This window comes from Pleurodeles waltl, unplaced genomic scaffold, assembly GCF_031143425.1.
Source record: "Pleurodeles waltl isolate 20211129_DDA unplaced genomic scaffold, aPleWal1.hap1.20221129 scaffold_39, whole genome shotgun sequence".
Lineage (NCBI taxonomy): Eukaryota > Metazoa > Chordata > Amphibia > Caudata > Salamandridae > Pleurodeles > Pleurodeles waltl.
The window spans coordinates 7,340,946-7,366,118 of NW_027150097.1; the positions used below are offsets into that span (position 1 = coordinate 7,340,946).

The 25,173-nt window shown below is 45.8% G+C and overlaps 3 non-coding genes across 3 annotated transcripts; all 3 read left to right on the plus strand.

The window, feature by feature from the left end:
• Positions 1-424: 424 nt before the first annotated feature.
• TRNAL-CAG (transfer RNA leucine (anticodon CAG)) lies at positions 425-507 on the plus strand. The gene has a single exon. It is a non-coding gene; the product is annotated as a tRNA-Leu (tRNA).
• Positions 508-11,326: 10,819 nt separating this feature from the next.
• TRNAL-CAG (transfer RNA leucine (anticodon CAG)) lies at positions 11,327-11,409 on the plus strand. The gene has a single exon. It is a non-coding gene; the product is annotated as a tRNA-Leu (tRNA).
• Positions 11,410-14,968: 3,559 nt separating this feature from the next.
• Positions 14,969-15,051, plus strand: TRNAL-CAG (transfer RNA leucine (anticodon CAG)). The gene has a single exon. It is a non-coding gene; the product is annotated as a tRNA-Leu (tRNA).
• Positions 15,052-25,173: the final 10,122 nt, after the last annotated feature.

The window sequence follows — 25,173 nt, forward strand, 5'->3', positions numbered from 1 at the left end:
TGGCGGTCGAGGACTCAAACTGTACCGTTCAAGTCCTTGTCTCAGAGGCACTGAGTTGATTGGTATGGAGCCAGGCACCTCCATATCTGAATCTTGAACTGGCTCCAAATTCTGCATGTCCACACCCCCTGTAGTAGATGATTGAGAATTAGTAGCAGTCACCACAGGCCATATGCACTGGCTCAAAATTCTGCAAGTCCACACCCCATATAGTAGATGATTGAGAATTAGTAGCAGTCACCACAGGGTCCACTGTCAGGATGATTCATCCTCTCTCCTTCATCAGCTTCAGATCCCACTGTTTCCCTGAGCAGGAAGGTCTGGAATTGAAAATACAGAGGACATTAAACAACATTCACTCAGTACATGGCACTCATTTTGGTTTATAAGCTGTAAATTGAGCCATCAGGGCAGTGTCAAGAGTGTCAGGATGGCCGAGTGGTCTAAGGCGCTGAGTTCAGGTCGCAGTCTCCTTTGGAGGCGTGGGTTCGAATCCCACTTCTGACAAGTGTCTTTTGCGAGGTGGATACATTTTTGGACTTTTTTTTTCCAAGCACCCCTATCAAAAACAATGTCAACAGTTTCTGTAAATTATCGATAAGATCTATTGTCCGTTGCTTGCACTAATTGCGTGAAGTTGGCTAAATCGCAGTAAATCGGTAAAGCAGGAAATCACAGCATCTTCAACAAATCTTGATAGAGGGGCCGAGATAAAGGTTTCGACCCTACATATCAAAAGCACAGCTGTCAATAGTTCAGCAGGTTCACAGTGCAGAAGGTTCAGTGGCACCAGGGTCCCCTGCATCCCAATCACAGCTGGTTTTTAACTTCTGTATTCAGGGCATGGGAGGGGTGTGTTGCATCGTGCACACACGGTGCCTGTTTCGCTGATAAGTTTTAATAAATACACAGAGAATAATATAGAGTCATTGGCCACGAGGAACACCTTCCCTGACCTTTTATTCTCTCCAGTTCCACGTCACCGCGCCTACCATCCAACTCCAAAACTCGGGGGAGACTAGCACTCCCTACCTCCCTTGGTGTGCATCATAGGCGTGCCCATGACGAACACAACATTTCTCCTTAACCAATACAAAACAAACATAGCTGCTCAAAAGAAAGATACCATACTAAACCAGTTTACAAGAATAGTACACAACAAGAAATGCCACATTCAGTCAATCCACCCCAAATCCTTGCAGCCGCGTTGAGCATGGCGGTCGAGGACTCAAACTGTACCGTTCAAGTCCTTGTCTCAGAGGCACTGAGTTGATTGATATGGAGCCAGGCACCTCCTGATCTGAATCTTGAACTGGCTCCAAATTCTGCATGTCCACACCCCCTGTAGTAGATGATTGAGAATTAGTAGCAGTCACCACCGGTCATGTGCACTGGCTCAAAATTCAGCATGTCCACACCCCATGTAGTAGATGATTGAGAATTAGTAGCAGTCACCACAGGATCCACTGTCAGGATGATCCATCCTCTCTCCTTCATCAGCTTCAGATCCCACTGTTTCCCTGAGCAGGAAGGTCTGGAATTGAAAATACAGAGGACATTAAACAACATTCACTCAGTACATGGCTCTCATTTTGGTATGGAAATTGAGCCATCAGTGCAGTGTCTAGAGTGTCAGGATGGCCGAGTGGTCTAGGCGCTGCGTTCAGGTCGCAGTCTCTTTTGGAGCCGTGGGTTCGAATACCACTTCTGACAAGTGTCTTTTGCGAGTTGGATACATTTTTTGACTTTTTTTTTCCAAGCACCCGTATCAAAAACAATGTCAACAGTTTCTGTAAATTATCGATAAGATCTATTGTCCGTTGCTTGCACTAATTTCCTGAAGTTGGCTAAATCGCAGTAAATCGGTAAAGCGGGAAATCACAGCATCTTCAACAAATCGTGATAGAGGGGCAGAGATAAAGGTTTCGACCCTACATATCAAGAGCGCAGCTGTCAATAGTTCAGCAGGTTCACAGTGCAGAAGGTTCAGTGGCACCAGGGTCCCCTGCGTCCCAATCACAGCTGGTTTTTAACTTCTGTGTTCAGGGCATGGGAGGGGTGTGTTGCATCGTGCACACACGGTGCCTCTATCGCAGATAAGTTTTAATAAATACACAGAGAATAATATAGAGTCATTGGCCACGAGGAACACCTTCCCTGACCTTTTATTCTCTCCGATTCCACGTCACCGCGCCTACCATCCAACTCCAAAAGTTGGGGAGACTAACACTCCCTACCTCCCTTGGTGTGCATCATAGGCGTGCCCATGACGAACACAACATTTCTCCTTAACCAATACAAAACAAACATAGCTGCTCAAAAAAAAGATACTATACTAATCCAGTATACAAGAATAGTACACAACAAGAAATGCCACATTCAGTCAATCCACCCCGAATCCTTGCAGCCGCGTTGAGCATGGCGGTCGAGGACTCAAACTGTACCGTTCAAGTCCTTGTCTCAGAGGCACTGAGTTGATTGGTATGGAGCCAGGCACCTCCTGATCTGAATCTTGAACTGGCTCCAAATTCTGCATGTCCACACCCCTTGTAGTAGATGATTGAGAATTAGTAGCAGTCACCACCGGCCATGTGCACTGGCTCAAACTTCTGCATGTCCACACCCCAAGTAGTCGATGATTGCGAATTAGTAGCAGTCACCACCGGATTCACTGTCAGGATGATCCATCCTCTCTCCTTCATCAGCTTCAGATCCCACTGTTTCCCTGAGCAGGAGGGTCTGGAATTGAAAAGACAGAGGACATTAAACAAAATTCACTCAGTACATGGCACTCATTTTGGTTTATAAGCTGGAAATTGAGCCATCAGTGCAGTGTTAAGAGTGTCAGTATGGCAAGTGGTCTAAGGCGCTTCGTTCAGGTCGCAGTCTCCTTTGGAGGCGTGGGTTCGAATCCCACTTCTGACAAGTGTCTTTTGCGAGGTGGATACATTTTTGGACTTTTTTTTTCCAAGCACCCGTATCAAAAACAATGTCAACAGTTTCTGTAAATTATCGATAAGATCTATTGTCCGTTGCTTGCACTAATTTCCGGAAGTTGGCTAAATCGCAGTAAATCGGTAAAGCGGGAAATCACAGCATCTTCAACAAATCGTGATAGAGGGGCAGAGATAAAGGTTTCGACCCTACATATCAAGAGCGCAGCTGTCAATAGTTCAGCAGGTTCACAGTGCAGAAGGTTCAGTGGCACCAGGGTCCCCTGCGTCCCAATCACAGCTGGTTTTTAACTTCTGTATTCAGGGCATGGGAGGGGTGTGTTGCATCGTGCACACACGGTGCCCGTTTCGCAGATAAGTTTTAATAAATACACAGAGAATAATATAGAGTCATTGGCCACGAGGAACACCTTCCCTGACCTTTTATTCTCTCCGGTTCCACGTCACCGCGCCTACCATCCAACTCCAAAACTCGGGGGAGACTAACACTCCCTACCTCCCTTGGTGTGCATCATAGGCGTGCCCATGACGAACACAACATTTCTCCTTAACCAATACAAAACAAACATAGCTGCTCAAAAAAAATATACTATACTAATCCAGTATTCAAGAATAGTACACAACAAGAAATGCCACATTCAGTCAATCCACCCCGAATCCTTGCAGCCGCGTTGAGCATGGCGGTCGAGGACTCAAACTGTACCGTTCAAGTCCTTGTCTCAGAGGCACTGAGTTGATTGGTATGGAGCCAGGCACCTCCTGATCTGAATCTTGAACTGGCTCTAAATTCTGCATGTCCACACCCCTTGTAGTAGATGATTGAGAATTAGTAGCAGTCACCACCTGCCAGGTGCACTGGCTCAAACTTCTGCATGTCCACACCCCATGTAGTCGATGATTGAGAATTAGTAGCAGTCACCACCGGATTCACTGTCAGGATGATCCATCCTCTCTCCTTCATCAGCTTCAGATCCCCCTGTTTCCCTGAGCAGGAAGGTCTGGAATTGAAAATACAGAGGACATTAAACAACATTCACTCAGTTCATGGCACTCATTTTGGTTTATACGCTCGAAATTGAGCCATGAGGGAGATGTGAAGAGTGTCAGGATGGATGAGTGGTCTAAGGCGCTGCGTTCAGGTTGCAGCCTCCCTTGGAGTTGTGGGTTCAAATCCCACTTCTGACAAGTGTATTTTGCGAGGTGGATACATTTTTGGACTTTTTTTTCCCAAGCACCGTATCAAAAACAATGTCAACAGTTTCTGTAAATTATCGATAAGATCTATTTTCCGTTGCTTGCACTAATTGCCTGAACTTGGCTAAATCGCAATAAATCGGTAAAGCAGGAAATCACAGCATCTTCAACAAATCGTGATAGAGGGGCCGAGATAAAGGTTTCGACCCTACATATCAAAAGCGCAGCTGTCAATAGTTCAGCAGGTTCACAGTGCAGAAGGTTCAGTGGCACCAGGGTCCCCTGCGTCCCAATCATAGCTGGTTTTTAACTTCTGTATTCAGGGGATGGGAGGGGTGGGGTGTTGCGTCGTGCACACACAGTGCCTGTTTTGCAGAGAAGTTTTAATAAATACACAAAGAATAATATGGAGTCTTTGGCCACGAGGAACACCTTCCCCTACCTTTTATTCTCTCCGATTCCACATCACCGCACCTAACATCCAACTCCAAAACTCGGGGGAGACTAACACTCCCTACCTCCCTTGGTGTGCATCATGGGCGTGCCCATGACGAACACAACATTTCTCCTTAACCAATACAAAACAAACATAGCTGCTCAAAAAAAGATACTATACTAATCCAGTATACAAGAATAGTACACAACAATAAATACCACATTCAGTCAATCCACCCCGAATCCTTGCAGCCGCGTTGTGCATGGCGGTCGAGGACTCAAACTGTTGTATTCAAGTCCTTGTCTCAGAGGCACTGAGTTGATTGGTATGGAGCCAGGCACCTCCTGATCTGAATCTTGAACTGGCTTCAAATTCTGCATGTCCACACCCCCTGTAGTAGATGATTGAGAATTAGTAGCAGTCACCACCGGCCATATGCACTGGCTCAAAATTCTGCAAGTCCACACCCCATGTAGTAGATGATTGAGAATTAGTAGCAGTCACCACAGGGTCCACTGTCAGGATGATCCATCCTCTCTCCTTCATCAGCTTCAGATCCCACTGTTTCCCTGAGCAGGAAGGTCTGGAATTGAAAATACAGAGGACATTAAATAACATTCACTCAGTACATGGCACTCATTTTGGTTTATAAGCTGGAAATTGAGCCATCAGTCTGGTGTCACGAGTGTCAGGATGGCCGGGTGGTCTAAGGTGCTGCATTCAGGTCACAGTCTCCCTTGGAGTCGTGGGTTCAAACCCCTCTTCTAACAAGTGTCTTTACGAGGTGGATACATTTTTGGCCTTTTTTTCCCAAGCACCCTTATCAAAAACAATGTCAACAGTTTCTGTAAATTATCGATAAGATCTATTGTCCGTTGCTTGCACTAATTGCCTGAAGTTGGCTAAATCGCAGTAAATCGGTAAAGCAGGAAATCACAGCATCTTCAACAAATCGTGATAGAGGGGCAGAGATAAAGGTTTCGACCCTACATATCAAAAGCACAGCCGTCAATAGTTCAGCAAGTTCACAGTGCAGAAGGTTCAGTGGCACCAGGGTCCCCTGCATCCCAATCACAGCTGGTTTTTAACTTCTGTATTCTGGGCATGGGAGGGGTGTGTTGCATCGTGCACACACAGTGCCTGTTTCGCAAATAAGTTTTAATAAATACACAGAGAATAATATAGAGTCATTGGCCACGAGGAACACCTTCCCTGACCTTTTATTCTCTCCAGTTCCACGTCACCGCGTCTACCATCCAACTCCAAAACTCGGGGGAGACTAACACTCCCTACCTCCCTTGGTGTGCATCATAGGCGTGCCCATGACGAACACAACATTTCTCCTTAACCAATACAAAACAAACATAGCTGCTAAAAAAAAAGATACTATACTAAACCAGTATACAAGAATAGTACACAACAAGAAATGCCACATTCAGTCAATCCACCCCGAATCCTTGCAGCCGCGTTGAGCATGGCGGTCGAGGACTCAAACTGTACCGTTCAAGTCCTTGTCTCAGAGGCACTGAGTTGATTGGTATGGAGCCAGGCACCTCCTGATCTGAATCTTGAACTGGCTCCAAATTCTGCATGTCCACACCCCCTGTAGTAGATGATTGAGAATTAGTAGCAGTCACCACCGGCCATGTGCACTGGCTCAAAATTCAGCATGTCCACACCCCATGTAGTAGATGATTGAGAATTAGTAGCAGTCACCACCGGATCCACTGTCAGGATGATCCATCCTCTCTCCTTCATCAGCTTCAGATCCCACTGTTTCCCTGAGCAGGAAGGTCTGGAATTGAAAATACAGAGGACATTAAACAACATTCACTCAGTACATGGCACTCATTTTGGTTTATAAGCTGGAAATTGAGCCATCAGTGCAGTGTCAAGAGTGTCAGGATGGCCGAGTGGTCTAAGGCGCTGCGTTCAGGTCGCAATTTCCTTTAGAGGCGTGGGTTCAAATCCCACTTCTAACAAGTGTCTTTTGCGAGGTGGATACATTTTTGGACTTTTTTTTTCCAAGCACCCGTATCAAAAACAATGTCAACAGTTTCTGTAAATTATCGATAAGATCTATTGTCCGTTGCTTGCACTAATTTCCTGAAGTTGGCTAAATCGCAGTAAATCGGTAAAGCGGGAAATCACAGCATCTTCAACAAATCGTGATAGAGGGGCAGAGATAAAGGTTTCGACCCTACATATCAAGAGCGCAGCTGTCAATAGTTCAGCAGGTTCACAGTGCAGAAGGTTCAGTGGCACCATGGTCCCCTGCGTCCCAATCACAGCTGGTTTTTAACTTCTGTATTCAGGGCATGGGAGGGGTGTGTTGCATCGTGCACACACAGTGCCTGTTTCGCAGATAAGTTTTAATAAATACACAGAGAATAATATAGAGTCATTGGCCACGAGGAACACCTTCCCTGACCTTTTATTCTCTCCGGTTCCACGTCACCGCGCCTACCATCCAACTCCAAAACTCGGGGGAGACTAACACTCCCTACCTCCCTTGGTGTGCATCATAGGCGTGCCCATGACGAACACAACATTTCTCCTTAACCAATACAAAACAAACATAGCTGCTCAAAAAAAATATACTATACTAATCCAGTATTCAAGAATAGTACACAACAAGAAATGCCACATTCAGTCAATCCACCCCGAATCCTTGCAGCCGCGTTGAGCATGGCGGTCGAGGACTCAAACTGTACCGTTCAAGTCCTTGTCTCAGAGGCACTGAGTTGATTGGTATGGAGCCAGGCACCTCCTGATCTGAATCTTGAACTGGCTCTAAATTCTGCATGTCCACACCCCTTGTAGTAGATGATTGAGAATTAGTAGCAGTCACCACCGGCCAGGTGCACTGGCTCAAACTTCTGCATGTCCACACCCCATGTAGTCGATGATTGAGAATTAGTAGCAGTCACCACCGGATTCACTGTCAGGATGATCCATCCTCTCTCCTTCATCAGCTTCAGATCCCCCTGTTTCCCTGAGCAGGAAGGTCTGGAATTGAAAATACAGAGGACATTAAACAACATTCACTCAGTTCATGGCACTCATTTTGGTTTATACGCTCGAAATTGAGCCATGAGGGAGATGTGAAGAGTGTCAGGATGGCTGAGTGGTCTAAGGCGCTGCGTTCAGGTTGCAGCCTCCCTTGGAGTTGTGGGTTCAAATCCCACTTCTGACAAGTGTATTTTGCGAGGTGGATACATTTTTGGACTTTTTTTCCCCAAGCACCGTATCAAAAACAATGTCAACAGTTTCTGTAAATTATCGATAAGATCTATTTTCCGTTGCTTGCACTAATTGCCTGAACTTGGCTAAATCGCAATAAATCGGTAAAGCAGGAAATCACAGCATCTTCAACAAATCGTGATAGAGGGGCCGAGATAAAGGTTTCGACCCTACATATCAAAAGCGCACCTGTCAATAGTTCAGCAGGTTCACAGTGCAGAAGGTTCAGTGGCACCAGGGTCCCCTGCGTCCCAATCACAGCTGGTTTTTAACTTCTGTATTCAGGGGATGGGAGGGGTGGGGTGTTGCGTCGTGCACACACAGTGCCTGTTTTGCAGAGAAGTTTTAATAAATACACAAAGAATAATATGGAGTCTTTGGCCACGAGGAACACCTTCCCCTACCTTTTATTCTCTCCGATTCCACATCACCGCACCTAACATCCAACTCCAAAACTCGGGGGAGACTAACACTCCCTACCTCCCTTGGTGTGCATCATGGGCGTGCCCATGACGAACACAACATTTCTCCTTAACCAATACAAAACAAACATAGCTGCTCAAAAAAAGATACTATACTAATCCAGTATACAAGAATAGTACACAACAATAAATACCACATTCAGTCAATCCACCCCGAATCCTTGCAGCCGCGTTGAGCATGGCGGTCGAGGACTCAAACTGTACCGTTCAAGTCCTTGTCTCAGAGGCACTGAGTTGATTGGTATGGAGCCAGGCACCTCCTGATCTGAATCTTGAACTGGCTTCAAATTCTGCATGTCCACACCCCCTGTAGTAGATGATTGAGAATTAGTAGCAGTCACCACCGGCCATATGCACTGGCTCAAAATTCTGCAAGTCCACACCCCATGTAGTAGATGATTGAGAATTAGTAGCAGTCACCACAGGGTCCACTGTCAGGATGATCCATCCTCTCTCCTTCATCAGCTTCAGATCCCACTGTTTCCCTGAGCAGGAAGGTCTGGAATTGAAAATACAGAGGACATTAAATAACATTCACTCAGTACATGGCACTCATTTTGGTTTATAAGCTGGAAATTGAGCCATCAGTCTGGTGTCAAGAGTGTCAGGATGGCCGGGTGGTCTAAGGTGCTGCATTCAGGTCGCAGTCTCCCTTGGAGACGTGGGTTCCAACCCCTCTTCTAACAAGTGTCTTTACGAGGTGGATACATTTTTGGCCTTTTTTCCCAAGCACCCTTATCAAAAACAATGTCAACAGTTTCTGTAAATTATTGATAAGATCTATTGTCCGTTGCTTGCACTAATTGCCTGAAGTTGGCTAAATCGCAGTAAATCGGTAAAGCAGGAAATCACAGCATCTTCAACAAATCGTGATAGAGGGGCAGAGATAAAGGTTTCGACCCTACATATCAAAAGCACAGCCGTCAATAGTTCAGCAAGTTCACAGTGCAGAAGGTTCAGTGGCACCAGGGTCCCCTGCATCCCAATCACAGCTGGTTTTTAACTTCTGTATTCTGGGCATGGGAGGGGTGTGTTGCATCGTGCACACACAGTGCCTGTTTCGCAAATAAGTTTTAATAAATACACAGAGAATAATATAGAGTCATTGGCCACGAGGAACACCTTCCCTGACCTTTTATTCTCTCCAGTTCCACGTCACCGCGTCTACCATCCAACTCCAAAACTCGGGGGAGACTAACACTCCCTACCTCCCTTGGTGTGCATCATAGGCGTGCCCATGACGAACACAACATTTCTCCTTAACCAATACAAAACAAACATAGCTGCTAAAAAAAAAGATACTATACTAAACCAGTATACAAGAATAGTACACAACAAGAAATGCCACATTCAGTCAATCCACCCCGAATCCTTGCAGCCGCGTTGAGCATGGCGGTCGAGGACTCAAACTGTACCGTTCAAGTCCTTGTCTCAGAGGCACTGAGTTGATTGGTATGGAGCCAGGCACCTCCTGATCTGAATCTTGAACTGGCTCCAAATTCTGCATGTCCACACCCCCTGTAGTAGATGATTGAGAATTAGTAGCAGTCACCACCGGCCATGTGCACTGGCTCAAAATTCAGCATGTCCACACCCCATGTAGTAGATGATTGAGAATTAGTAGCAGTCACCACCGGATCCACTGTCAGGATGATCCATCCTCTCTCCTTCATCAGCTTCAGATCCCACTGTTTCCCTGAGCAGGAAGGTCTGGAATTGAAAATACAGAGGACATTAAACAACATTCACTCAGTACATGGCACTCATTTTGGTTTATAAGCTGGAAATTGAGCCATCAGTGCAGTGTCTAGAGTGTCAGGATGGCCGAGTGGTCTAGGCACTGCGTTCAGGTCGCAGTCTCTTTTGGAGGCGTGGGTTCGAATACCACTTCTGACAAGTGTCTTTTGCGAGGTGGATACATTTTTTGACTTTTTTTTTCCAAGCACCTGTATCAAAAACAATGTCAACAGTTTCTGTAAATTATCGATAAGATCTATTGTCCGTTGCTTGCACTAATTTCCTGAAGTTGGCTAAATCGCAGTAAATCGGTAAAGCCGGAACTCACAGCATCTTCAACAAATCGTGATAGAGGGGCAGAGATAAAGGTTTCGACCCTACATATCAAAAGCACAGCCGTCAATAGTTCAGCAAGTTCACAGTGCAGAAGGTTCAGTGGCACCAGGGTCCCCTGCATCCCAATCACAGCTGGTTTTTAACTTCTGTATTCTGGGCATGGGAGGGGTGTGTTGCATCGTGCACACACAGTGCCTGTTTCGCAAATAAGTTTTAATAAATACACAGAGAATAATATAGAGTCATTGGCCACGAGGAACACCTTCCCTGACCTTTTATTCTCTCCAGTTCCACGTCACTGCGTCTACCATCCAACTCCAAAACTCGGGGGAGACTAACACTCCCTACCTCCCTTGGTGTGCATCATAGGCGTGCCCATGACGAACACAACATTTCTCCTTAACCAATACAAAACAAACATAGCTGCTAAAAAAAAAGATACTAGTATACAAGAATAGTACACAACAAGAAATGCCACATTCAGTCAATCCACCCCGAATCCTTGCAGCCGCGTTGAGCATGGCGGTCGAGGACTCAAACTGTACCGTTCAAGTCCTTGTCTCAGAGGCACTGAGTTGATTGGTATGGAGCCAGGCACCTCCTGATCTGAATCTTGAACTGGCTCCAAATTCTGCATGTCCACACCCCCTGTTGTAGATGATTGAGAATTAGTAGCAGTCACCACCGGCCATGTGCACTGGCTCAAAATTCAGCATGTCCACACCCCATGTAGTAGATGATTGAGAATTAGTAGCAGTCACCACCGGATCCACTGTCAGGATGATCCATCCTCTCTCCTTCATCAGCTTCAGATCCCACTGTTTCCCTGAGCAGGAAGGTCTGGAATTGAAAATACAGAGGACATTAAACAACATTCACTCAGTACATGGCACTCATTTTGGTTTATAAGCTGGAAATTGAGCCATCAGTTCAGTGTCAAGAGTGTCAGGATGGCCGAGTGGTCTAAGGCGCTGCGTTCAGGTCGCAGTCTCCTTTGGAGGCGTGGGTTCAAATCCCACTTCTGACAAGTGTCTTTTGCGAGGTGGATACATTTGTGGACTTTTTTTTTCCAAGCACCCGTATCAAAAACAATGTCAACAGTTTCTGTAAATTATCGATAAGATCTATTGTCTGTTGCTTGCACTAATTTCCTGAAGTTGGCTAAATCGCAGTAAATCGGTAAAGCTGGAAATCACAGCAACTTCAACAAATCGTGATAGAGGGGCAGAGATAAAGGTTTCAACCCTACATATCAAGAGCGCAGCTGTCAATAGTTCAGCAGGTTCACAGTGCAGAAGGTTCAGTGGCACCATGGTCCCCTGCGTCCCAATCACAGCTGGTTTTTAACTTCTGTATTCAGGGCATGGGAGGGGTGTGTTGTATCGTGCACACACGGTGCCTGTTTCGCAGATAAGTTTTAATAAATACACAGAGAATAATATAGAGTCATTGGCCACGAGGAACACCTTCCCTGACCTTTTATTCTCTCCGGTTCCACGTCACCGCGCCTACCATCCACCTCCAAAACTCGGGGGAGACTAACACTCCCTACCTCCCTTGGTGTGCATCATAGGCGTGCCCATGACGAACACAACATTTCTCCTTAACCAATACAAAACAAACATAGCTGCTCAAAAAAAATATACTATACTAATCCAGTATTCAAGAATAGTACACAACAAGAAATGCCACATTCAGTCAATCCACCCCGAATCCTTGCAGCCGCGTTGAGCATGGCGGTCGAGGACTCAAACTGTACCGTTCAAGTCCTTGTCTCAGAGGCACTGAGTTGATTGGTATGGAGCCAGGCACCTCCTGATCTGAATCTTGAACTGGCTCTAAATTCTGCATGTCCACACCCCTTGTAGTAGATGATTGAGAATTAGTAGCAGTCACCACCGGCCAGGTGCACTGGCTCAAACTTCTGCATGTCCACACCCCATGTAGTCGATGATTGAGAATTAGTAGCAGTCACCACCGGATTCACTGTCAGGATGATCCATCCTCTCTCCTTCATCAGCTTCAGATCCCCCTGTTTCCCTGAGCAGGAAGGTCTGGAATTGAAAATACAGAGGACATTAAACAACATTCACTCAGTTCATGGCACTCATTTTGGTTTATACGCTCGAAATTGAGCCATGAGGGAGATGTGAAGAGTGTCAGGATGGATGAGTGGTCTAAGGCGCTGCGTTCAGGTTGCAGCCTCCCTTGGAGTTGTGGGTTCAAATCCCACTTCTGACAAGTGTATTTTGCGAGGTGGATACATTTTTGGACTTTTTTTTCCCAAGCACCATATCAAAAACAATGTCAACAGTTTCTGTAAATTATCGATAAGATCTATTTTCCGTTGCTTGCACTAATTGCCTGAACTTGGCTAAATCGCAATAAATCGGTAAAGCAGGAAATCACAGCATCTTCAACAAATCGTGATAGAGGGGCCGAGATAAAGGTTTCGACCCTACATATCAAAAGCGCAGCTGTCAATAGTTCAGCAGGTTCACAGTGCAGAAGGTTCAGTGGCACCAGGGTCCCCTGCGTCCCAATCACAGCTGGTTTTTAACTTCTGTATTCAGGGGATGGGAGGGGTGGGGGTGTTGCGTCGTGCACACACAGTGCCTGTTTTGCAGAGAAGTTTTAATAAATACACAAAGAATAATATGGAGTCTTTGGCCACGAGGAACACCTTCCCCTACCTTTTATTCTCTCCGATTCCACATCACCGCACCTAACATCCAACTCCAAAACTCGGGGGAGACTAACACTCCCTACCTCCCTTGGTGTGCATCATGGGCGTGCCCATGACGAACACAACATTTCTCCTTAACCAATACAAAACAAACATAGCTGCTCAAAAAAAGATACTATACTAATCCAGTATACAAGAATAGTACACAACAATAAATACCACATTCAGTCAATCCACCCCGAATCCTTGCAGCCGCGTTGAGCATGGCGGTCGAGGACTCAAACTGTACCGTTCAAGTCCTTGTCTCAGAGGCACTGAGTTGATTGGTATGGAGCCAGGCACCTCCTGATCTGAATCTTGAACTGGCTTCAAATTCTGCATGTCCACACCCCCTGTAGTAGATGATTGAGAATTAGTAGCAGTCACCACCGGCCATATGCACTGGCTCAAAATTCTGCAAGTCCACACCCCATGTAGTAGATGATTGAGAATTAGTAGCAGTCACCACAGGGTCCACTGTCAGGATGATCCATCCTCTCTCCTTCATCAGCTTCAGATCCCACTGTTTCCCTGAGCAGGAAGGTCTGGAATTGAAAATACAGAGGACATTAAATAACATTCACTCAGTACATGGCACTCATTTTGGTTTATAAGCTGGAAATTGAGCCATCAGTCTGGTGTCAAGAGTGTCAGGATGGCCGGGTGGTCTAAGGTGCTGCATTCAGGTCACAGTCTCCCTTGGAGATGTGGGTTCAAACCCCTCTTCTAACAAGTGTCTTTACAAGGTGGATACATTTTTGGCCTTTTTTTCCCAAGCACCCTTATCAAAAACAATGTCAACAGTTTCTGTAAATTATCGATAAGATCTATTGTCCGTTGCTTGCACTAATTGCCTGAAGTTGGCTAAATCGCAGTAAATCGGTAAAGCAGGAAATCACAGCATCTTCAACAAATCGTGATAGAGGGGCAGAGATAAAGGTTTCGACCCTACATATCAAAAGCACAGCCGTCAATAGTTCAGCAAGTTCACAGTGCAGAAGGTTCAGTGGCACCAGGGTCCCCTGCATCCCAATCACAGCTGGTTTTTAACTTCTTTATTCTGGGCATGGGAGGGGTGTGTTGCATCGTGCACACACAGTGCCTGTTTCGCAAATAAGTTTTAATAAATACACAGAGAATAATATAGAGTCATTGGCCACGAGGAACACCTTCCCTGACCTTTTATTCTCTCCAGTTCCACGTCACCGCGTCTACCATCCAACTCCAAAACTCGGGGGAGACTAACACTCCCTACCTCCCTTGGTGTGCATCATAGGCGTGCCCATGACGAACACAACATTTCTCCTTAACCAATACAAAACAAACATAGCTGCTCAAAAAAAATATACTATACTAATCCAGTATTCAAGAATAGTACACAACAAGAAATGCCACATTCAGTCAATCCACCCCGAATCCTTGCAGCCGCGTTGAGCATGGCGGTCGAGGACTCAAACTGTACCATTTACGTCGTTGTCTCAGAGGCACTGAGTTGATTGGTATGGAGCCAGGCACCTCCTGATCTGAATCTTGAACTGGCTCCAAATTCTGCATGTCCACACCCCCTGTAGTAGATGATTGAGAATTAGTAGCAGTCACCACCGGCCATGTGCACTGGCTCAAAATTCAGCATGTCCACACCCCATGTAGTAGATGATTGAGAATTAGTAGCAGTCACCACCGGATCCACTGTCAGGATGATCCATCCTCTCTCCTTCATCAGCTTCAGATCCCACTGTTTCCCTGAGCAGGAAGGTCTGGAATTGAAAATACTGAGGACATTAAACAACATTCACTCAGTACATGGCACTCATTTTGGTTTATAAGCTGGAAATTGAGCCAACAGTGCAGTGTCAAGAGTGTCAGGATGGCCGAGTGGTCTAAGGCGCTGCGTTCAGGTCGCAGTCTCCTTTGGAGGCGTGGGTTCAAATCCCACTTCTGACAAGTGTCTTTTGCGAGGTGGATACATTTTTGGACTTTTTTTTTCCAAGCACCCGTATCAAAAACAATGTCAACAGTTTCTGTAAATTATCGATAAGATTGTCCGTTGCTTGCACTAATTGCCTGAAGTTGGCTAAATCGCAGTAAATCGGTAAAGCGGGAAATCACAGCATCTTCAACAAATCGTGATAGAGGGGCAGAGATAAAGGTTTCGACGCTACATATCAAGAGCGCAGCTGTCAATAGTTCAGCAGGTTCACAGTGCAGAAGGTTCAGTGGCACCATGGTCCCCTGCGTCCCAATCACAGCTGGTTTTTAACTTCTGTATTCAGGGCATGGGAGGGGTGTGTTGCATCGTGCACACACGGTGCCTGTTTCGCAGATAAGTTTTAATAAATACACAGAGAATAATATAGAGTCATTGGCCACGAGGAACACCTTCCCTGACCTTTTATTCTCTCCGGTTCCACGTCACCGCGCCTACCATCCAAATCTAAAACTCGGGGGAGACTAACACTCCCTACCTAAATTCTGCATGTCCACACCCCTTGTAGTAGATGATTGAGAATTAGTAGCAGTCACCACCGGCCATGTGCACTGGCTCAAACTTCTGCATGTCCACACCCCATGTAGTCGATGATTGAGAATTAGTAGCAGTCACCACCGGATTCACTGTCAGGATGATCCATCCTCTCTCCTTCATCAGCTTCAGATCCCACTGTTTCCCTGAGCAGGAAGGTCTGGAATTGAAAATACAGAGGACATTAAACAACATTCACTCAGTTCATGGCACTCATTTTGGTTTATACGCTCGAAATTGAGCCATGAGGGAGATGTGAAGAGTGTCAGGATGGCTGAGTGGTCTAAGGCGCTGCGTTCAGGTTGCAGCCTCCCTTGGAGTTGTGGGTTCAAATCCCACTTCTGACAAGTGTATTTTGCGAGGTGGATACATTTTTGGACTTTTTTTCCCCAAGCACCGTATCAAAAACAATGTCAACAGTTTCTGTAAATTATCGATAAGATCTATTTTCCGTTGCTTGCACTAATTGCCTGAACTTGGCTAAATCGCAATAAATCGGTAAAGCAGGAAATCACAGCATCTTCAACAAATCGTGATAGAGGGGCCGAGATAAAGGTTTCGACCCTACATATCAAAAGCGCACCTGTCAATAGTTCAGCAGGTTCACAGTGCAGAAGGTTCAGTGGCACCAGGGTCCCCTGCGTCCCAATCACAGCTGGTTTTTAACTTCTGTATTCAGGGGATGGGAGGGGTGGGGTGTTGCGTCGTGCACACACAGTGCCTGTTTTGCAGAGAAGTTTTAATAAATACACAAAGAATAATATGGAGTCTTTGGCCACGAGGAACACCTTCCCCTACCTTTTATTCTCTCCGATTCCACATCACCGCACCTAACATCCAACTCCAAAACTCGGGGGAGACTAACACTCCCTACCTCCCTTGGTGTGCATCATGGGCGTGCCCATGACGAACACAACATTTCTCCTTAACCAATACAAAACAAACATAGCTGCTCAAAAAAAGATACTATACTAATCCAGTATACAAGAATAGTACACAACAATAAATACCACATTCAGTCAATCCACCCCGAATCCTTGCAGCCGCGTTGAGCATGGCGGTCGAGGACTCAAACTGTACCGTTCAAGTCCTTGTCTCAGAGGCACTGAGTTGATTGGTATGGAGCCAGGCACCTCCTGATCTGAATCTTGAACTGGCTTCAAATTCTGCATGTCCACACCCCCTGTAGTAGATGATTGAGAATTAGTAGCAGTCACCACCGGCCATATGCACTGGCTCAAAATTCTGCAAGTCCACACCCCATGTAGTAGATGATTGAGAATTAGTAGCAGTCACCACAGGGTCCACTGTCAGGATGATCCATCCTCTCTCCTTCATCAGCTTCAGATCCCACTGTTTCCCTGAGCAGGAAGGTCTGGAATTGAAAATACAGAGGACATTAAATAACATTCACTCAGTACATGGCACTCATTTTGGTTTATAAGCTGGAAATTGAGCCATCAGTCTGGTGTCAAGAGTGTCAGGATGGCCGGGTGGTCTAAGGTGCTGCATTCAGGTCGCAGTCTCCCTTGGAGACGTGGGTTCCAACCCCTCTTCTAACAAGTGTCTTTACGAGGTGGATACATTTTTGGCCTTTTTTCCCAAGCACCCTTATCAAAAACAATGTCAACAGTTTCTGTAAATTATCGATAAGATCTATTGTCCGTTGCTTGCACTAATTGCCTGAAGTTGGCTAAATCGCAGTAAATCGGTAAAGCAGGAAATCACAGCATCTTCAACAAATCGTGATAGAGGGGCAGAGATAAAGGTTTCGACCCTACATATCAAAAGCACAGCCGTCAATAGTTCAGCAAGTTCACAGTGCAGAAGGTTCAGTGGCACCAGGGTTCCCTGCATCCCAATCACAGCTGGTTTTTAACTTCTGTATTCTGGGCATGGGAGGGGTGTGTTGCATCGTGCACACACAGTGCCTGTTTCGCAAATAAGTTTTAATAAATACACAGAGAATAATATAGAGTCATTGGCCACGAGGAACACCTTCCCTGACCTTTTATTCTCTCCAGTTCCACGTCACCGCGTCTACCATCCAACTCCAAAACTCGGGGGAGACTAACACTCCCTACCTCCCTTGGTGTGCATCATAGGCGTGCCCATGACGAACACAACATTTCTCCTTAACCAATACAAAACAAACATAGCTGCTAAAAAAAAAGATACTATACTAAACCAGTATACAAGAATAGTACACAACAAGAAATGCCACATTCAGTCAATCCACCCCGAATCCTTGCAGCCGCGTTGAGCATGGCGGTCGAGGACTCAAACTGTACCGTTCAAGTCCTTGTCTCAGAGGCACTGAGTTGATTGGTATGAAGCCAGGCACCTCCTGATCTGAATCTTGAACTGGCTCCAAATTCTGCATGTCCACACCCCCTGTAGTAGATGATTGAGAATTAGTAGCAGTCACCACCGGCCATGTGCACTGGCTCAAAATTCAGCATGTCCACACCCCATGTAGTAGATGATTGAGAATTAGTAGCAGTCACCACCGGATCCACTGTCAGGATGATCCATCCTCTCTCCTTCATCAGCTTCAGATCCCACTGTTTCCCTGAGCAGGAAGGTCTGGAATTGAAAATACAGAGGACATTAAACAACATTCACTCAGTACATGGCACTCATTTTGGTTTATAAGCTGGAAATTGAGCCATCAGTGCAGTGTCAAGAGTGTCAGGATGGCCGAGTGGTCTAAGGCGCTGAGTTCAGGTCGCAATTTCCTTTAGAGGCGTGGGTTCAAATCCCACTTCTAACAAGTGTCTTTTGCGAGGTGGATACATTTTTGGACTTTTTTTTTCCAAGCACCCGTATCAAAAACAATGTCAACAGTTTCTGTAAATTATCGATAAGATCTATTGTCCGTTGCTTGCACTAATTTCCTGAAGTTGGCTAAATCGCAGTAAATCGGTAAAGCGGGAAATCACAGCATCTTCAACAAATCGTGATAGAGGGGCAGAGATAAAGGTTTCGACCCTACATATCAAGAGCGCAGCTGTCAATAGTTCAGCAGGTTCACAGTGCAGAAGGTTCAGTGGCACCATGGTCCCCTGCGTCCCAATCACAGCTGGTTTTTAACTTCTGTATTCAGGGCATGGGAGGGGTGTGTTGCATCGTGCACACACGGTGCCTGTTTCGCAGATAAGTTTTAATAAATACACAGAGAATAATATAGAGTCATTGGCCACGAGGAACACCTTCCCTGACCTTTTATTCTCTCCGGTTCCACGTCACCGCGCCTACCATCCAAATCCAAAACTCGGGGGAGACTAACACTCCCTACCTCCCTTGGTGTGCATCATAGGCGTGCCCATGACGAACACAACATTTCTCCTTAACCAATACAAAACAAACATAGCTGCTCAAAAAAAATATACTATACTAATCCAGTATTCAAGAATAGTACACAACAAGAAATGCCACATTCAGTCAATCCACCCCGAATCCTTGCAGCCACGTTGAGCATGGCGGTCGAGGACTCAAACTGTACCGTTCAAGTCCTTGTCTGAGAGGCACTGAGTTGATTGGTATGGAGCCAGGCACCTCCTGATCTGAATCTTGAACTGGCTCTAAATTCTGCATCTCCACACCCCTTGTAGTAGATGATTGAGAATTAGTAGCAGTCACCACCGGCCATGTGCACTGGCTCAAAATTCAGCATGTCCACACCCCATGTAGTAGATGATTGAGAATTAGTAGCAGTCACCACAGGATCCACTGTCAGGATGATCCATCCTCTCTCCTTCATCAGCTTCAGATCCCACTGTTTCCCTGAGCAGGAAGGTCTGGAATTGAAAATACAGAGGACATTAAACAACATTCACTCAGTACATGGCACTCATTTTGGTTTATAAGCTGTAAATTGTGCCATCAATACAGTGTCTAGAGTGTCAGGATGGCCGAGTGGTCTAGGCGCTGCGTTCAGGTCGCAGTCTCTTTTGGAGGCGTGGGTTCGAATACCACTTCTGACAAGTGTCTTTTGCGAGGTGGATACATTTTTTGACTTTTTTTTTCCAAGCACCCGTATCAAAAACAATGTCAACAGTTTCTGTAAATTATCGATAAGATCTATTGTCCGTTGCTTGCACTAATTTCCTGAAGTTGGCTAAATCGCAGTAAATCGGTAAAGCGGCAAATCACAGCATCTTCAACAAATCGTGATAGAGGGGCAGAGATAAAGGTTTCGACCCTACATATCAAGAGCGCAGCTGTCAATAGTTCAGCAGGTTCACAGTGCAGAAGGTTCAGTGGCACCAGGGTCCCCTGCGTCCCAATCACAGCTGGTTTTTAACTTCTGTATTCAGGGCATGGGAGGGGTGTGTTGCATCGTGCACACACGGTGCCTCTATCGCAGATAAGTTTTAATAAATACAAAGAGAATAATATAGAGTCATTGGCCACGAGGAACACCTTCCCTGACCTTTTATTCTCTCCGGTTCCACGTCACCGCGCCTACCATCCAACTCCAAAACTCGGGGGAGACTAACACTCCCTACCTCCCTTGGTGTGTATCATAGGCGTGCCCATGACGAACACAACATTTCTCCTTAAACAATACAAAACAAACATAGCTGCTCAAAAAAAAGATACTATACTATTCCAGTATACAAGAATAGTACACAACAAGAAATACCACATTCAGTCAATCCACCCCGAATCCTTGCAGCCGCGTTGAGCATGGCGGTCGAGGACTCAAACTGTACCGTTCAAGTCCTTGTCTCAGAGGCACTGAGTTGATTGGTATGGAGCCAGGCACCTCCTGATCTGAATCTTGAACTGGCTCCAAATTCTGCATGTCCACACCCCTTGTAGTAGATGATTGAGAATTAGTAGCAGTCACCACCGGCCATGTGCACTGGCTCAAACTTCTGCATGTCCACACCCCAAGTAGTCGATGATTGCGAATTAGTAGCAGTCACCACCGGATTCACTGTCAGGATGATCCATCCTCTCTCCTTCATCAGCTTCAGATCCCACTGTTTCCCTGAGCAGGAGGGTCTGGAATTGAAAATACAGAGGACATTAAACAAAATTCACTCAGTACATGGCACTCATTTTGGTTTATAAGCTGGAAATTGAGCCATCAGTGCAGTGTTAAGAGTGTCAGTATGGCAAGTGGTCTAAGGCGCTGCGTTCAGGTCGCATTTTCCTTTGGAGGCGTGGGTTCGAATCCCACTTCTGACAAGTGTCTTTTGCGAGGTGGATAAATTTTTGGACTTTTTTTTTCCAAGCACCCGTATCAAAAACAATGTCAACAGTTTCTGTAAATTATCGATAAGATCTATTGTCCGTTGCTTGCACTAATTTCCTGAAGTTGGCTAAATCGCAGTAAATCGGTAAAGCGGGAAATCACAGCATCTTCAACAAATCGTGATAGAGGGGCAGAGATAAAGGTTTCGACCCTACATATCAAGAGCGCAGCTGTCAATAGTTCAGCAGGTTCACAGTGCAGAAGGTTCAGTGGCACCAGGGTCCCCTGCGTCCCAATCACAGCTGGTTTTTAACTTCTGTATTCAGGGCATGGGAGGGGTGTGTTGCATCGTGCACACACGGTGCCTGTTTCGCAGATAAGTTTTAATAAATACACAGAGAATAATATAGAGTCATTGGCCACGAGGAACACCTTCCCTGACCTTTTATTCTCTCCGGTTCCACGTCACCGTGCCTACCATCCAACTCCAAAACTCGGGGGAGACTAACACTCCCTACCTCCCTTGGTGTGCATCATAGGCGTGCCCATGACGAACACAACATTTCTCCTTAGCCAATACAAAACAAACATAGCTGCTCAAAAAAAATATACTATACTAATCCAGTATTCAAGAATAGTTCACAACAAGAAATGCCACATTCAGTCAATCCACCCCGAATCCTTGCAGCCGCGTTGAGCATGGCGGTCGAGGACTCAAACTGTACCGTTCAAGTCCTTGTCTCAGAGGCACTGAGTTGATTGGTATGGAGCCAGGCACCTCCTGATCTGAATCTTGAACTGGCTCTAAATTCTGCATGTCCACACCCCTTGTAGTAGATGATTGAGAATTAGTAGCAGTCACCACCGGCCAGGTGCACTGGCTCAAACTTCTGCATGTCCACACCCCATGTAGTCGATGATTGAGAATTAGTAGCAGTCACCACCGGATTCACTGTCAGGATGATCCATCCTCTCTCCTTCATCAGCTTCAGATCCCCCTGTTTCCCTGAGCAGGAAGGTCTGGAATTGAAAATACAGAGGACATTAAACAACATTCACTCAGTTCATGGCACTCATTTTGGTTTATAGTCTCGAAATTGAGCCATGAGGGAGATGTGAAGAGTGTCAGGATGGCTGAGTGGTCTAAGGCGTTGCGTTCAGGTTGCAGCCTCCCTTGGAGTTGTGGGTTCAAATCCCACTTCTGACAAGTGTATTTTGCGAGGTGGATACATTTTTGGACTTTTTTTTCCCAAGCACCGTATCAAAAACAATGTCAACAGTTTCTGTAAATTATCGATAAGATCTATTTTCCGTTGCTTGCACTAATTGCCTGAACTTGGCTAAATCGCAATAAATCGGTAAAGCAGGAAATCACAGCATCTTCAACAAATCGTGATAGAGGGGCCGAGATAAAGGTTTCGACCCTACATATCAAAAGCGCAGCTGTCAATAGTTCAGCAGGTTCACAGTGCAGAAGGTTCAGTGGCACCAGGGTCCCCTGCGTCCCAATCACAGCTGGTTTTTAACTTCTGTATTCAGGGGATGGGAGGGGTGGGGTGTTGCGTCGTGCACACACAGTGCCTGTTTTGCAGAGAAGTTTTAATAAATACACAAAGAATAATATGGAGTCTTTGGCCACGAGGAACACCTTCCCCTACCTTTTATTCTCTCCGATTCCACATCACCGCACCTAACATCCAACTCCAAAACTCGGGGGAGACTAACACTCCCTACCTCCCTTGGTGTGCATCATGGGCGTGCCCATGACGAACACAACATTTCTCCTTAACCAATACAAAACAAACATAGCTGCTCAAAAAAAGATACTATACTAATCCAGTATACAAGAATAGTACACAACAATAAATACCACATTCAGTCAATCCACCCCGAATCCTTGCAGCCGCGTTGAGCATGGCGGTCGAGGACTCAAACTGTACCGTTCAATTCCTTGTCTCAGAGGCACTGAGTTGATTGGTATGGAGCCAGGCACCTCCTGATCTGAATCTTGAACTGGCTTCAAATTCTGCATGTCCACACCCCCTGTAGTAGATGATTGAGAATTAGTAGCAGTCACCACCGGCCATATGCACTGGCTCAAAATTCTGCAAGTCCACACCCCATGTAGTAGATGATTGAGAATTAGTAGCAGTCACCACAGGGTCCACTGTCAGGATGATCCATCCTCTCTCCTTCATCAGCTTCAGATCCCACTGTTTCCCTGAGCAGGAAGGTCTGGAATTGAAAATACAGAGGACATTAAATAACATTCACTCAGTACATGGCACTCATTTTGGTTTATAAGCTGGAAATTGAGCCATCAGTCTGGTGTCAAGAGTGTCAGGATGGCCGGGTGGTCTAAGGTGCTGCATTCAGGTCACAGTCTCCCTTGGAGACGTGGGTTCAAACCCCTCTTCTAACAAGTGTCTTTACGAGGTGGATACATTTTTGGCCTTTTTTTCCCAAGCACCCTTATCAAAAACAATGTCAACAGTTTCTGTAAATTATCGATAAGATCTATTGTCCGTTGCTTGCACTAATTGCCTGAAGTTGGCTAAATCGCAGTAAATCGGTAAAGCAGGAAATCACAGCATCTTCAACAAATCGTGATAGAGGGGCAGAGATAAAGGTTTCGACCCTACATATCAAAAGCACAGCCGTCAATAGTTCAGCAAGTTCACAGTGCAGAAGGTTCAGTGGCACCAGGGTCCCCTGCATCCCAATCACAGCTGGATTTTAACTTCTGTATTCTGGGCATGGGAGGGGTGTGTTGCATCGTGCACACACAGTGCCTGTTTCGCAAATAAGTTTTAATAAATACACAGAGAATAATATAGAGTCATTGGCCACGAGGAACACCTTCCCTGACCTTTTATTCTCTCCAGTTCCACGTCACCGTGTCTACCATCCAACTCCAAAACTCGGGGGAGACTAACACTCCCTACCTCCCTTGGTGTGCATCATAGGCGTGCCCATGACGAACACAACATTTCTCCTTAACCAATACAAAACAAACATAGCTGCTAAAAAAAAAGATACTATACTAAACCAGTATACAAGAATAGTACACAACAAGAAATGCCACATTCAGTCAATCCACCCCGAATCCTTGCAGCCGCGTTGAGCATGGCGGTCGAGGACTCAAACTGTACCGTTCAAGTCCTTGTCTCAGAGGCACTGAGTTGATTGGTATGGAGCCAGGCACCTCCTGATCTGAATCTTGAACTGGCTCCAAATTCTGCATGTCCACACCCCCTGTAGTAGATGATTGAGAATTAGTAGCAGTCACCACCGGCCATGTGCACTGGCTCAAAATTCAGCATGTCCACACCCCATGTAGTAGATGATTGAGAATTAGTAGCAGTCACCACCGGATCCACTGTCAGGATGATCCATCCTCTCTCCTTCATCAGCTTCAGATCCCACTGTTTCCCTGAGCAGGAAGGTCTGGAATTGAAAATACAGAGGACATTAAACAACATTCACTCAGTACATGGCACTCATTTTGGTTTATAAGCTGGAAATTGAGCCATCAGTGCAGTGTCTAGAGTGTCAGGATGGCCGAGTGGTCTAAGGCGCTGCGTTCAGGTCGCAATTTCCTTTGGAGGCGTGGGTTCAAATCCCACTTCTAACAAGTGTCTTTTGCGAGGTGGATACATTTTTGGACTTTTTTTTTCCAAGCACCCGTATCAAAAACAATGTCAACAGTTTCTGTAAATTATCGATAAGATCTATTGTCCGTTGCTTGCACTAATTTCCTGAAGTTGGCTAAATCGCAGTAAATCGGTAAAGCGGGAAATCACAGCATCTTCAACAAATCGTGATAGAGGGGCAGAGATAAAGGTTTCGACCCTACATATCAAGAGCGCAGCTGTCAATAGTTCAGCAGGTTCACAGTGCAGAAGGTTCAGTGGCACCAGGGTCCCCTGCGTCCCAATCACAGCTGGTTTTTAACTTCTGTATTCAGGGCATGGGAGGGGTGTGTTGCATCGTGCACACACGGTGCCTCTATCGCAGATAAGTTTTAATAAATACAAAGAGAATAATATAGAGTCATTGGCCACGAGGAACACCTTCCCTGACCTTTTATTCTCTCCGGTTCCACGTCACCGCGCCTACCATCCAACTCCAAAAGTTGGGGGAGACTAACACTCCCTACCTCCCTTGGTGTGCATCATAGGCGTGCCCATGACGAACACAACATTTCTCCTTAACCAATACAAAACAAACATAGCTGCTCAAAAAAAAGATACTATACTAAAACAGTATACAAGAATAGTACACAACAAGAAATGCCACATTCAGTCAATCCACCCCGAATCCTTGCAGCCGCGTTGAG